The 13,426-nt window shown below is 35.6% G+C and overlaps 1 protein-coding gene across 1 annotated transcript in view; it reads left to right on the top strand.

The window, feature by feature from the left end:
- LOC123879301 overlaps positions 1-13,426 on the top strand; it is a 95,102-nt gene that overhangs the window by 14,808 nt on the left and 66,868 nt on the right. The gene's annotated exons all lie outside the window — the stretch shown is intronic.

The raw sequence follows: 13,426 nt of genomic DNA, 5'->3' as shown, positions 1-13,426 counted from the left end.
CTCAGACTTGGGCGCGTTTGGAACCCTCGTAGCTTTAGTTTTAAGTAACGTAATTAATTATCACCACTATACGGTACAAGTTTAACAATTTCGACCATCAAAAGGTGTACAATTGTACCTACTTTGAATAAATGATTTTGACTTGACTATGTCGTACGCATAGATATGTAGAGATGGGTCCATCAAAGAAAAAAAAATGCGGTCACAAATTTCATAGAATTGGCAAAAGTCTATGAACATTGTCATCAGTCGGCCGCACGCTCTTTGTCGTGTCGCACGTGTTTTTGACTGTGAAAAATGCCGTCATGTGCGTTCAAATCTTGCAAAAACCGTACGGAAATCCATCAAAAAAAAGATGGAATATCATTTCACTCGTAAGTATATCGTTTTCTCATTTAATTTAACGCATAAGCTGGGTATATCTTTAATTTTGCTATCACACTATAATATTATAAAGGCGAAAGTTTGTATATGTGTGTGTGTGTGTGTGTGTGTGTGTGTATGTATGTATGTTTGTTTCTCCTTCACGCAAAAACTACTGGACGGATTTGGCTGAAATTTGGAATGGAGATAGATAATATCCTGGATTAGCACATAGGCTACTTTTTATTCCGGAAAATCAAAGAGTTCCCACGGGATTTCGAAAAACCTAAATCCACGCGGGCGAAGTCGCGGGCTAGTAATTAAGTAAAAAAAATGCAAATTTTGTTGACCTTGTTTCCAATGCTGCTAATACTGTTTACCTATAGGTTTCCACGGAATGAAAAAAGAAAAAGGAAATGGATTGCTTTGGTTCGACAAGATAGAAAGGATGATACTTGGACGCCCAACAAATATACTGTTATGTGTAGTAATCATTTTAAAAATGAAGATTTTTACATCACTGAAAAAGGAAAGCATTGGCTTCATAAAGAGGCGTGCCCATTTTCGCAGGTAAACTTTATTAAATACGTACCTTTTTTTTCTCTCTCTCGTCTGGCTTTACACTGATTAGCCAATGTCAAGTTTGTAGTTATTTGTAACAAGTTAGGGAAACTATACAAGTATGGACCCCGTCTGTGCCGGCGCTCGCCGACATACGCACGGCACCCCCTTAGAGCGCTTTCCAGTCAGTTTTAACAAAAAAAAACACTCCAAAAAGGCAGAGCACGCCCGCCAGCTAACACCAACACAGACAAAGTCCAATACGTACCTTGTTTATGCTTAACAGTAAATTATTGCGTTTAATAAGGAACTTTTTAGGGTTCTGTAATTGAAAAGGAAGAACTCCTCGTAGCTTTAGTTTTAAGTTACGTAATTAATTATCACCACTATATCGTACAAATTTAACAATTTCGACAATCAAAAAGAGTACAATTGTACCTACTTTGAATAAATGATTTTGACTTTGACTTTGAACGGAACCCTTATGGGATCATTTTGTTGTCTGTTTATCTGTCTGTCTGTCAGTCTGTCGTGTCTGTCAAGGAAACCTATAGGCTACTTCCCGTTGACCTAGAGTTATGAAATTAGGCAGGTAGGTAGGTCTTATAGCACAAGTAAAGGAATAAATCCGAAAACCGTGAATTTGTGGTTACATCACAGAAAAAAATTAAAAATGAGTTTCAATTTTCAAAGTATGATAACTATGCCAAGTAGGGTATGATATAAAAGAACTTTACCTGTGTACTCTAAAACAGATTTTTATTTATTTTTATGCATACTTAATAGTCGGAGAAAATACCAAAATACGGAACTATAACATAAAAGTTTTTGATTTATCGTGCAAAAGGTCGGAAAAATTACCCGAGTACGGAACCCTCGGTGCGCGAGTCTGACTCGCACTTGGCCGGTTTGTTTTCTTTTCGGTTTTTTGCACAGAATTTGGACACTAAAAATGTTCAGTACGCGTGACCTTGGCCCGTGCTCCGGTCGCGAACGTCGCAAGCGCCGTAGCGTGGTAGCCCATTGAGGTATTACTACTACGTATAGAAAAGTCAACGCGTTGCTCGATTTTGCGCCACGCTTTGCGGTACACTGTACCGCAACTAATCCAGTGAGTATCCAACACCCGTAGAGACTAGTCGGGTTTGGCTCGCATAAATAACAATATCAAAATGCCTGGTTGTGTTCTTAAAGACTGCCGTAAACACTCCAGAACATCAAAAAAAGGGGATGGTTTAACATTTCATCGGTAAGTAGACATTTAAACGTTTAAAACTCTTTGATTTAAAGTTTTTCGATGTAACAATGCTCACTAGAATCGTGGTTCCGGGCGCCGCCATTTTGCAATACTAATCATAGAGTAATGAAAACAAAAGACGCAGATACGCAACATACATTTGTACCTATTTTGTGGTTCAGTTTGTCAATAGTATAAGTGTTATTTATTATTGTGTAGAATAGATGTAAAATAAGTAAATTGTGACTTTTACCTAAATAACCTAAATAATTATGAAGGTTTCTACGGCCGGGTCATGATAAAAGAGAAACTTGGATAAAATTTGTGCAAAATAATCGGAATGAAGAAACATGGCTTCCGACTCCTCATACATATATATGTTCGTTGCACTTTAAGGATGAGGATAAGCATTATACAAAAACAGGACGAGTTTATCTGAAGAAAACTGCTGTACCATGCGATAAAAACACCATACTACTCGTAGTATCGGTAAGTGTGGTTTCTGTATAGTTTCTATTAAATTTTGTGTTTAGTGGGTATCTTATATTTCTTACTTTGTTAATGTTAGTATGTACGTACATACACTACTAGAATATACCACGTGACCGCGACATCACGATTAATGAATACTATTATGAATGGACTGTACAATATGTCCGTATATTGAGTGACATTTTGGGATATAAACAAACGCTAATAACTTTACTATTTATCAATATTATATAGTGAGACTTTACATAAATATAGGTATAATAACAAGACCTTCTCTAATAAGCCCTTTAAGTATTTGTACTAATAAAAAATTTGTATTTTTATCTCATAATATACACATATTATGAGATAAAAATATTGTTTATAAAACCTACTTTTTACTAAGCTATTACACTGATCGAGAGCGATTTACATGTACCCGTTAAGGAGTTCCGCTCTTTGTCTCCAAACTATTCATCAGATCTTTATGAAATTCACAGGAAACTAACCTGATAGTATGCCCTTTATAATAAAAAAAGAATTGTCAAAATCGGTTCAGATTTGACCGAGAAATAGAGTAAAATCGATAAACACTTTCATCCCCTTTCCCAAGGGAACTATGCTGAATTTCGGGATAAAAAGTATCCTTTGTCCTACCTCGGAGTATAAGCTCTAATGGTGCCAAGTTTCATTTGAATCCATTCAGTAGTTTCCGCGTGAAGCGCGGCCGTGATACAGACAGACAGACAAAAATGAAAAAATTACAGTTTTGGCTTCAGTATCGATTATAGAGTGCCCTCCAAAAAAAATTTTTCAAATATCTTCAATGTACAGAATTCGACCCGTTACAGTTTTATTATAAGTATAGATTTGTATAACAAATAAAGTGTATACATATTAAATTGCAACGAATTTTTATTTCACCTCGTTTATTTAATTAATGAAAAGGCAGACTAGTATATTAGATCACAGAACATAAAAAACACTGTTTTTTATGTTCTGTGTATTAGATAGTAGTAGGTACAAAAGTTGTGTCACTGCTTTGTAAAATCTATGGCAGCGACTTGTTGTTACACATCGTTGAACGAAACGCGGAAGCGCCATGAAATACCCGGCGCTTAAGCCGTTTTGGTCGCGAGAAAACTGTACTCTGTACGCTATTAAGCGCTGCATGTTTTATTAGTTTGGTTAGATGACATTATTAGAGTCCGTTTTAGGGTCGATAAAATTCAATTAAATAAATATTATACTTTGAGAAAAAAACATATTTTTATTAGAAGACATGTTAGAGTAATATTTATTTAATTGAATTTTATCGACCCTAAAACGGACTCTAATATGGTAGCAGAGCGTGGTTCTTGGTATCAGTATGTATAATCTCTCCTGGTACTTTAGCTCTTTCTCTCGTTCCAAATTTACATCTGTGTGTTTTGCCATAGACACATCCTGTGCATAATTCAGAATCGAGTTTTACTTTGATACCAAGTTCCTTTTCTAACAAAAGTTTAACATGTCTTTTATTCTGGTGACAAAATCGTTCGTGATATAGTTGTAGGATATTATCATTAGATACAGTGTTCAATTATTTAGGAGTTTGTCTTTTAATTGCTTGTATATTCAACTTAAACCACGATCTGCTACCATATTAGAGTCCGTTTTAGGGTCGATAAAATTCAATTAAATAAATATTATACTTTGAGAAAAAAACATATTAAATTTGGAATGTTACTCTAACATGTCTTCTAATAAAAATATGTTTTTTTCTCAAAGTATAATATTTATTTAATTTAATTTTATCGACCCTAAAACGGACTCTAATAGACATAACTATTGTTTTAGCGCTGCAGCGAACTTTAGTTCAAATTCTTACCAAAATGAAGCAAACTTTTGGTTCGGGGTGTCTGTTCTATACGCTAGTAATATAGTTCAATGGTATGATATAAGATGACAAGAAGATGGTCGAGGAACGAGGATGGCCGATGCTCCCAATCATCGATCATAGAATACTAGCCGATGCCCGCGACTTCGCCCGCGTGGATTTAGGTTTTTTGAAATCCCGTGGGAACTCTTTGATTTTTCGGGATAAAAAGTAGCCTATGTGCTAATCCAGGATATTTTCTAACTCTATTCCAAATCCGTTCAGTAGTTTTTGCGTGAAGGAGTAACAAACATACACACACACAAACTTTCGCCTTTATAATAATTAGGTTATAGCTCGGTAGGAAAGGCATTCCGAACCAGTGGTAGATGCTTTTGACGATTCAAAAGAACTTGTAAAAGTCTAATTGAATAAAAATATTTTGAATTTGAATTTGAATTTGAATTCAATGCTCTCCATGCGATCAGCTGCTCTTTCGCGATCGAACTGCCAACCGTGAACCGGCTCTGTCCTGTCAAAAAAATCGGCTGTCATGCTGTCATTTTAGTTTAAGAGATTATGTACAACACAATCAATTGTAATATAGCTCTTATTTTCTAAAGAAGAAGGTAAGTATTTCCGTAAAAGTTTTGCGGTGATTACGATGTGTCGTATCGTTGACGCTACGCCAGGTATAAGGCGTCGTTCGCGGGTGGGCCCGTCGCGTCGCGCCGTTTGCGACGTTGCCGCTTAGTGCAAAGTTGTCGTGGCGATCAAAGACTTACAAGACTAACAGTGACAGATTAACGGTCGGTGTTACAAAAAATGAAACGTAAATGTGTGCGTGAAATAGAGTTGTCCTGACTTTAGCATTTGTATTATCGATAGTCTTACTGGCGAAATCATAGGACACTAATGAGTTAGTTTAACGAAGTGAAGTAAAAAGCATCTTATAATCTTAAAAAATCAAATACATTTCAAATACACAAATAGTAACAAAGCTAAAGCTAGGTAACAGATTATTATTTATTAATGAAATGACTTTAATATTTTATATAAATAATTTATTAATGAATTCTGAGATACTTATAGTTATTTTAACCCCTTATAACATTTTTTTATTGATATTTCGATAGAAAACTATTAAAAGACGTTTTAAAAAAATCTTTTTTTGAGAAATAGAGCAATTTTTGGGATTTTCATATAAATTACCGGAATTTGTTGGTTTTCCACCTTTATTTTTTTAAAGGCTGCAAGTAAATTTAATTTGATTAATTACAATAACACTCTGATATAATGTCTAAGTGACAAGTTAATAAAAATAAATAGTATATATGGCGCTCAATTCATAGCTAATGACCTCCCCGATAAGCACTTAAATACAGTAATGTACGGGTCACCCTTAACCCTGTATATGAAATCTAAGTCACGCTAAATAAAATAAAAATTAGTGAAAATATTTATTAATTATTTCGTTCTTTTCTTTTATTGGAAAGTACCTAGTGTTTTATATTGTATTTTACATACATCACATGAAACCTATCACATCAAACGTGCCGGTAGACACGATTATCGACTATCGATACTTGTGACGTCATTACTTTGTCAATCCCTATCGTAAACAAGCGTTTTTAAATTTTACACAAAATATCCAAAAATTCTTCATTTAGCAATGTAATTTGATGATAAGTCTTAAGGGAAACCTATCATCTAAGCTTCCAATAGCTATTTTGCCTAATTTTCAAACAACAAATGATGAAATAATGATTAATAAACAATTAGTATAAATAATCAGTAATTACCTGTGAAACGTGTATTTACGCGGATTATAACGTCTTGTAACGTCACATTCGCTCACTGAACAAGACACCATGGTGGCAAGACATAGATTTTACGTTTTAATCGTAAAATTATTTAGTAAATGCAAAAAATCACCTCGACTTGGAACAGGCTGAACTCTTACGGCCCGTTACTCACGTAAACAATGACTTATTGGCATCTTGTTTCGCTATCTCGCTTTCGCTCGCGGCAGTGGGTCTTATCTGACTACCTCTCGCTCCAACGCTTTGTCAGTCTTTGAGCGAAGCGAAAATTGTATGTCTATGGTGGCGATAGTATATTAATAAAAACCGGCCAAGTGCGAGTCAGACTCGCGCACCGAGGGTTCCGTACTCGGGTATTTTTTCCAACATTTTGCACGATAATTCAAAAATTATTAAGTATGCATAAAAATAAATAAAAATCTGTTTTAGAATGTACAGGTAAAGCCCTTTCATATGATATTCCACTTGGTATAGTTATATCTTACTTTGAAAATTAGATTAAGGATTCCACCAATACTTAATCTAAGCTTTGAAAATAAGTACCTACAAATTTTCCTTTACTTGTGCTATAGGACCTACCTACCTACCAAATTTTATAATTCTAGGTCAACGGGAAGTACCCTATAGGTATTCTTGGCAGACGGACAGACAGACAGACGACAAAGTGATCCTATTAGGGTTCCGTTTCTCCTTTTGAGATACGAAACCCTAAGAACGCGCTCAAAAGTCAATAGAATTTGCAAAATTCTATTACCTTTGTCATCAGTCGGCGGTACGCGCTTCAACGTATCGCACGTGTTTGTGATTGTTAAAAATGCCGTCGTGCGCAGTGAAATCTTGCAAAAAACGTTCGGAAATTCATCAAAAAAAAGATGGAATAACATTTCACATGTTTAAGTACTTACCTATATCGTTTTCTCATTTAATTTAACACATAAGCTGGGATTTTTTTTATTTTGCTATGAAATATACGTAGTTACTACTTACATATTAATTACTACATAGGTACAATTTCATTACAGAAAGAATGGAGTCATGCATGTATATCAGTATGGTGATAGTAAAAAAAAAGAATACCCGGCTGAGTTTGTTGTGGGCTCTTCTCAGACTTGGGCGCGTTTGGAACCCTTTGGCTTTAGTTTTAAGTAACGTAATTAATTATCACCACTATACGGTACAAGTTTAACAATTTCGACCATCAAAAGGTGTACAATTGTACCTACTTTGAATAAATGATTTTGACTTGACTACGTCGCACGCATAGATATGTAGAGATGGGTCCATCAAAGAAAAAAAAAATGCGGTCACAAATTTCATAGAATTGGCAAAAGTCTATGAACATTGTCATCAGTCGGCCGCACGCTCTTTGTCGTGTCGCACGTGTTTTTGACTGTGAAAAATGCCGTCATGTGCGTTCAAATCTTGCAAAAACCGTACGGAAATCCATCAAAAAAAAGATGGAATATCATTTCACTCGTAAGTATATCGTTTTCTCATTTAATTTAACGCATAAGCTGGGTATATTCTTAATTTTGCTATGATTAAATACGTGCCTCAAAAATATCATACAATTGGAATACAAAAGAATGGAGTCGTGTTATTTTTTTTGAAGTAAAACTTTTTATCCGCGTATGACATACTATTTATGATCATGAATATATTTAACTATGATTGTATGTTTGTAAGTATTTAACTATGTATGTTTGTATATATTTAACTATTTCACAAATTTTTATTTTTATTTTACAAATATATGATGATCATATCTGCACTAATAATATTTTAAACGCAAAAAAAATTGAAGAAATATTGCACAAAACAGCTCCATTCCATCCTTGTTCTTTTTATTAATAGAGAATTGACGCTCGCGTCAAAGCATACCGCGGGAGGCGTGCCGTGATCAATTCAAGAAGTTTTTTTTCTCCGGATAAAACCCCCCCGAAACCAATTCCTGGCTACGGCCTTGCTAGTACCTACCTGTAGGTTAGGGATGTTGCGGATTTTCGCATACGCATCCACAATTGTAAACCTTCCGCATTGATTTGGATATCCGCATCTGCATCCGCAATCATCAATGCGGATGTAGATTTTGAAAAAATTTGAAAAATATTATAAAGGTGAAAGTTTGTGCGTGCGTGCGTGCGTGTGTGTGTGTGTGTGTTACTCCTTCACGCAAAAATTACTAGACGGATTTGACTGAAATTTGGAATGGAGATAGATAATGTCCTGGATTAGCACATAGGCTACTTTTTATCCTGGAAAATCAAAGAGTTCCCACGGGATTTTGAAAAATCTAAATCCACGCGGGCGAAGTCGCGGGCATCGGCTAGTAATTAAGTAAAAAAATTGCAAATTTTGTTGACCTCGTTTCCAATGCTGCTAATACTGTTTACCTATAGGTTTCCACGGAATGAAAAAAGAAAAAGGAAATGGATTGCTTTGGTTCGACAAGATAGAAAGGATGATACTTGGACGCCCAACAAATATACTGTTATGTGTAGTAATCATTTTAAAAATGAAGATTTTTACATCACTGAAACAGGAAGGCATTGGCTTTATAAAGAGGCGTGCCCATTTTCGCAGGTAAACTTTATTAAATACGTACCTTTTTTTTCTCCCTCTCGTCTGGCTTTACACTGATTAGCCAATGTCAAGTTTGTAGTTATTAATTGTAACAAGTTAGTTAAACTATACAAGTAGGGACCCCGTCTGTGCCAGCGCTCGCCGACATACGCACGGCACCCCCTTAGAGCGCTTTCCAGTCAGTTTTAACAAAAAAAAGGCAGAGCACGCCCGCCAGCTAACATCGACACAGACAAAGTCCAATACGTACCTTGTTTATGCTTAACAGTAAATTATTGCGTTTAATAAGGAACTTTTTAGGGTTCCGTAATTGAAAGGGAAGAACTCCTCGTAGCTTTAGTTCTAAGTTACGTAATTAATTATCACCACTATATCGTACAAATTTAACAATTTCGACAATCAAAAAGAGTACAATTGTACCTACTTTGAATAAATGATTTTGACTTTGACTTTGAACGGAACCCTTATGGGATCACTTTGTTGTCTGTTTATCTATCTGTCTGTCAGTCCGTCGTGTCTGTCAAGAAAACCTATAGGCTACTTCCCGTTGACCTAGAGTTATGAAATTAGGCAGGTAGGTAGGTCTTATAGCACAAGTAAAGGGATAAATCCGAAAACGGTGATTTTGTGGTTACATTACAGAAAAAAATATTAAAATGAGTTTCAATTTTCAAAGTAAGATAACTATGCCAAGTGGGGTATCATATGAAAGAACTTTACCTGTGTACTCTAAAGCAGATTTTTATTCATTTTTATGCATACTTAATAGTCGGAGAAAATACCAAAATACGGAACTATAACATAAAAGTTTTTGATTTATCGTGCAAAAGGTCGAAAAAATTACCCGAGTACGGAACCCTCGGTGCGCGAGTCTGACTCGCACTTGGCCGGTTTGTTTTCTTTTCGGTTTTTTGCACAGAATTTGGACACTAAAAATGTTCAGTACGCGTGACCTTGGCCCGTGCTCCGGTCGCGGACGTCGCAAGCGCCGTAGCCAGCGCGCAATGTTAAATTCATCGATGTATATGGATTAGCCTTTCCCATACAATTCCGTCCGCAAAAATACGCTTGAATCTTACGTCATCGTCATTGACAAAGTCAAGAGACTTTTGCAAATTCTATTGACTTTTTGAGCGCGTTTTTTATCTTCGAAGGGCCTATCCAAATAAGTACATCGATGGTTACATTCAGTTGATCGAAACATTTTACTGCGGTAAGTTGTGCGCGAGTGAAGAAAAATTGGTTGTCTGTAAAGTCGGTTTACTGACGATAGTTGAACGTGACAACAAAGGCCGATTGTGCTTCTTTGTCGCTCGTTCCGCGCTCTCGCTTGCACTTCAAGCCTTACATGGAACGCCTCAGAGCGAGGTAACGCCGCATGAGTCATGTTTTTTCGTGCGTGCAGCCTGCTCTATCGAATTATAAGACGTTGCCACGTCAAAAATGGTGTATTGCAGCATTTCCCGCTGCGGGAATTCAACGGGGAAGTGCAATTTTACTAAGCAAGGCATTACATTTCATTTGTAAGTAGTAATATTTTAGTAATTACTCCGCTTTTAGGGTTCCGTACCTCAAAAGGAAAAACGGAACCCTTATAGGATCACTTTGTTGTCTGCTGTCTGTCTGTTGTTGCAAAAACTATTTATTTTGAAGTGATTAATCTCCCGCGCCTAGTTTTAATGAAAACAGTAACAGACTCAACTTTGAAGCCCTAAATCTGTCCTTACAAATCATCTGATTTACTGGAAAAAAATATTCAAATATCAGAAATATAGTCCCATTGACACATAATGTACTGAAATATAGATTTTTAATCACATCAATGAGTAAAAAAAAGAACTGTTGAAAATCTTTGCAAATTATATGCGTAATTTAACACGATTTTTTGTATTGAATAAAGCATAATTTCATTCAAAAACCTATGTAAAAATAAACTATGTTCCAACACTAGCTTCTCCTTTCAGCAAAGGTTGCCTGGTAGAGATTGGTCCAAGCAATAAGGCCGCCTTTGCACACAATTGTTTTTTCTGTTTTCTTCTTTCTGTGTTGTGTTCCTTTACATGTGTTTTTGTGTGCAATAAAGTGTTCGTTCTATCTATCTATCTACCAATGTTTTTGAGCGAATCTATTTATGTGGTTTTGGTAACAATCCATTTATTTGATCTAACATAAAAAAAAAACATCACTCCAAATTGCAATAAGCAGCCACGCAATAAACTATTAATAGTCTTTTTAAATATGATACATTAAATATCAATACGAAAAATTGGTTTATTTTAAACATGCATTCAATAATGTCAAAGTTTTTCCTATAATGGTAGCGCTTGAAATCATAAAATTTTTGATTTTTGTGAGAGCGCGGCCTTAAAAAAAATTAAAATTTGTTTCAATTTTCAAAGTAAGATGACTATACCAAGTGGGGTATCATATTAATATGAAAGGGCTACTTGTACATTCTAAAGCAGATTTTTATTTATTTTAATGTATATTAGTTTTTGATTTATCGTCTGACTCGCACTTGGCCGGTTTTTTTGTTATAATTACCATTAAACATAATCAGTCCCGATAAGAAGACCTGAAAAAAAAAAACAGTTCGCGGCTTTGTTGTAATTTCAACTACCATTGCCTGTTGTGTTCGGTAATATATGGAGTGTGCCGTTGTCCAAAATGAAATGTACCGCTCACACTGCGTAATGTGTAAGAGCGTCCGCTCTCGATATTCTGGCAGAACGCCCGCAGAAAGCCGTCGCGACGCGCGAACTAGGGATGTGCTCAAAGAAGATTTAGATTTGTGCTAGTCGATTAGACCTAAAGAAATTAAGAAAGAATAAATTAACATACTTGATTGACACTAAAAAGACATTAAAAATACTATCAATACCTATGTAAAGAAATGTGTGTTAGAGTAGAACCTATATTTTTAACCGACTACGACTCCCAAAAAAGAGGTGGTTCAAAATTTTGCCCTTTTTAAGGTTCCTTACCTCAAAAGGAAAAACGAAACCCTTATAAAATCTCTTTGTTACAATAAAATAAAATAAGTACAGGAATAAATCTAAAAACCGCGAATTTGTGGTTATATCAATAAAAAAAATTAAAATGTGTTTCAATTTACAAAGTAAGATAACTATACCAAGTGGGGTTTCATATGAAAGGGATTTACTTGTAAATTCTAAAATAGATTTTTATTTATTTTATGCATACTTAATAGTTTTTGATTTATCGTGTAAAATGTTGAAAAAAATACCCGCGTACGGAACCCTCAATGCGCGAGTCTGACTCGCACTTGGCCGGTTTTTTAATGTAGATATGTTGTATGTAGAGTGTAGACCAATTTTTTCAAGATTTCTAGACCGATTTGTAGTGGCTTTGGAAGTTGGTTTTTGAGAGCTTTTTTTTTTGTATTTTAGATTCCCAAAAACTGCGAATGCAGATATAAAGGACCAGTGGATATCTGCGACAGGAAAAAAAAACTGGGTCCCTACAAAAAATCATCGGATTTGTTCGGAACATTTCACAGAGGACGACTTTATAAATTCAACAAAATAACGCAATCTAAAAAAAACAGCGGTACCTACAGTTAACATATGGAAACTGTGCAACGTCGTAAGTTAAACTTAGTACTTATTGCTATTTACCGACTTAAAAAAGGGGGGATCTCAATTAACCAGAAACTTCCTTTTTATGTAGGTATGTTAAGCGAAAAAATCTAAATCAGTTTTAAAAGGAACAGAAGAGTTTTGGACCGACTTCAAAAAAACCGGCCAAGTGCGAGTCGGACTCGCGCACTGAGGGTTCCGTACTCGGGTATTCTTTCCAACATTTTGCACGATAAATCAAAAACTATTATGCATAAAAATAAATAATTCGAATAATCATATTATAAGCTCAACCAGAAATTCAGAAGCAGTTATTACGAAATCACGGACAGGCACTCCAATATTTTTAATTAGTATAGATTATTAGACTACCATTATATTGTAGTCAACTGCTGTAGTCAAGAGTCAAGCACTAGTGTGGAATACGTAATTTCACTACACAGATATAACGATGTGTGAGGTAAGCGAACGATGCGACGCAATTGCAACCTTAAGTCACTATCTTTACGGCTTAATTCGGCCTGTACAGTACTCAGCATAAATGTGTTTGCGTGATGCGCAGTTGTGTATTTTTTTTTTTCTCTCGTCTGGCTTTTACAAAGATTAGCCAATGTCAAGTTTGTAGTTATTTGTAACAAGTTAGTTAAACTATACAAGTATGGACCCCGTCTGTGCCGGCGCTCGCCGACACACGCACGGCACCCCCTTAGAGCGCTTTCCAGTCAGTTTTAACAAAAAAAAAAAAACACTCCAAAAAGGCACAGCACGCCCGCCAGCAAACGCCACCACAGACGAAGTCCGAACTAATAAGTACTACGGCAACGGGAATGCGTACTACAAACTTATTTAACTTATTTTTAATCAAATTTAATCCTTATTGCACCGACATAAGGACCACTACGCACGCATTATGAAAATGAATCCGAGTGAG

Source organism: Maniola jurtina, chromosome 28, assembly GCF_905333055.1.
Source record: "Maniola jurtina chromosome 28, ilManJurt1.1, whole genome shotgun sequence".
Lineage (NCBI taxonomy): Eukaryota > Metazoa > Arthropoda > Insecta > Lepidoptera > Nymphalidae > Maniola > Maniola jurtina.
The sequence above is the reverse complement of the archived record's forward strand: the minus strand, read 5'-3'. Positions and strand labels throughout refer to the sequence as shown.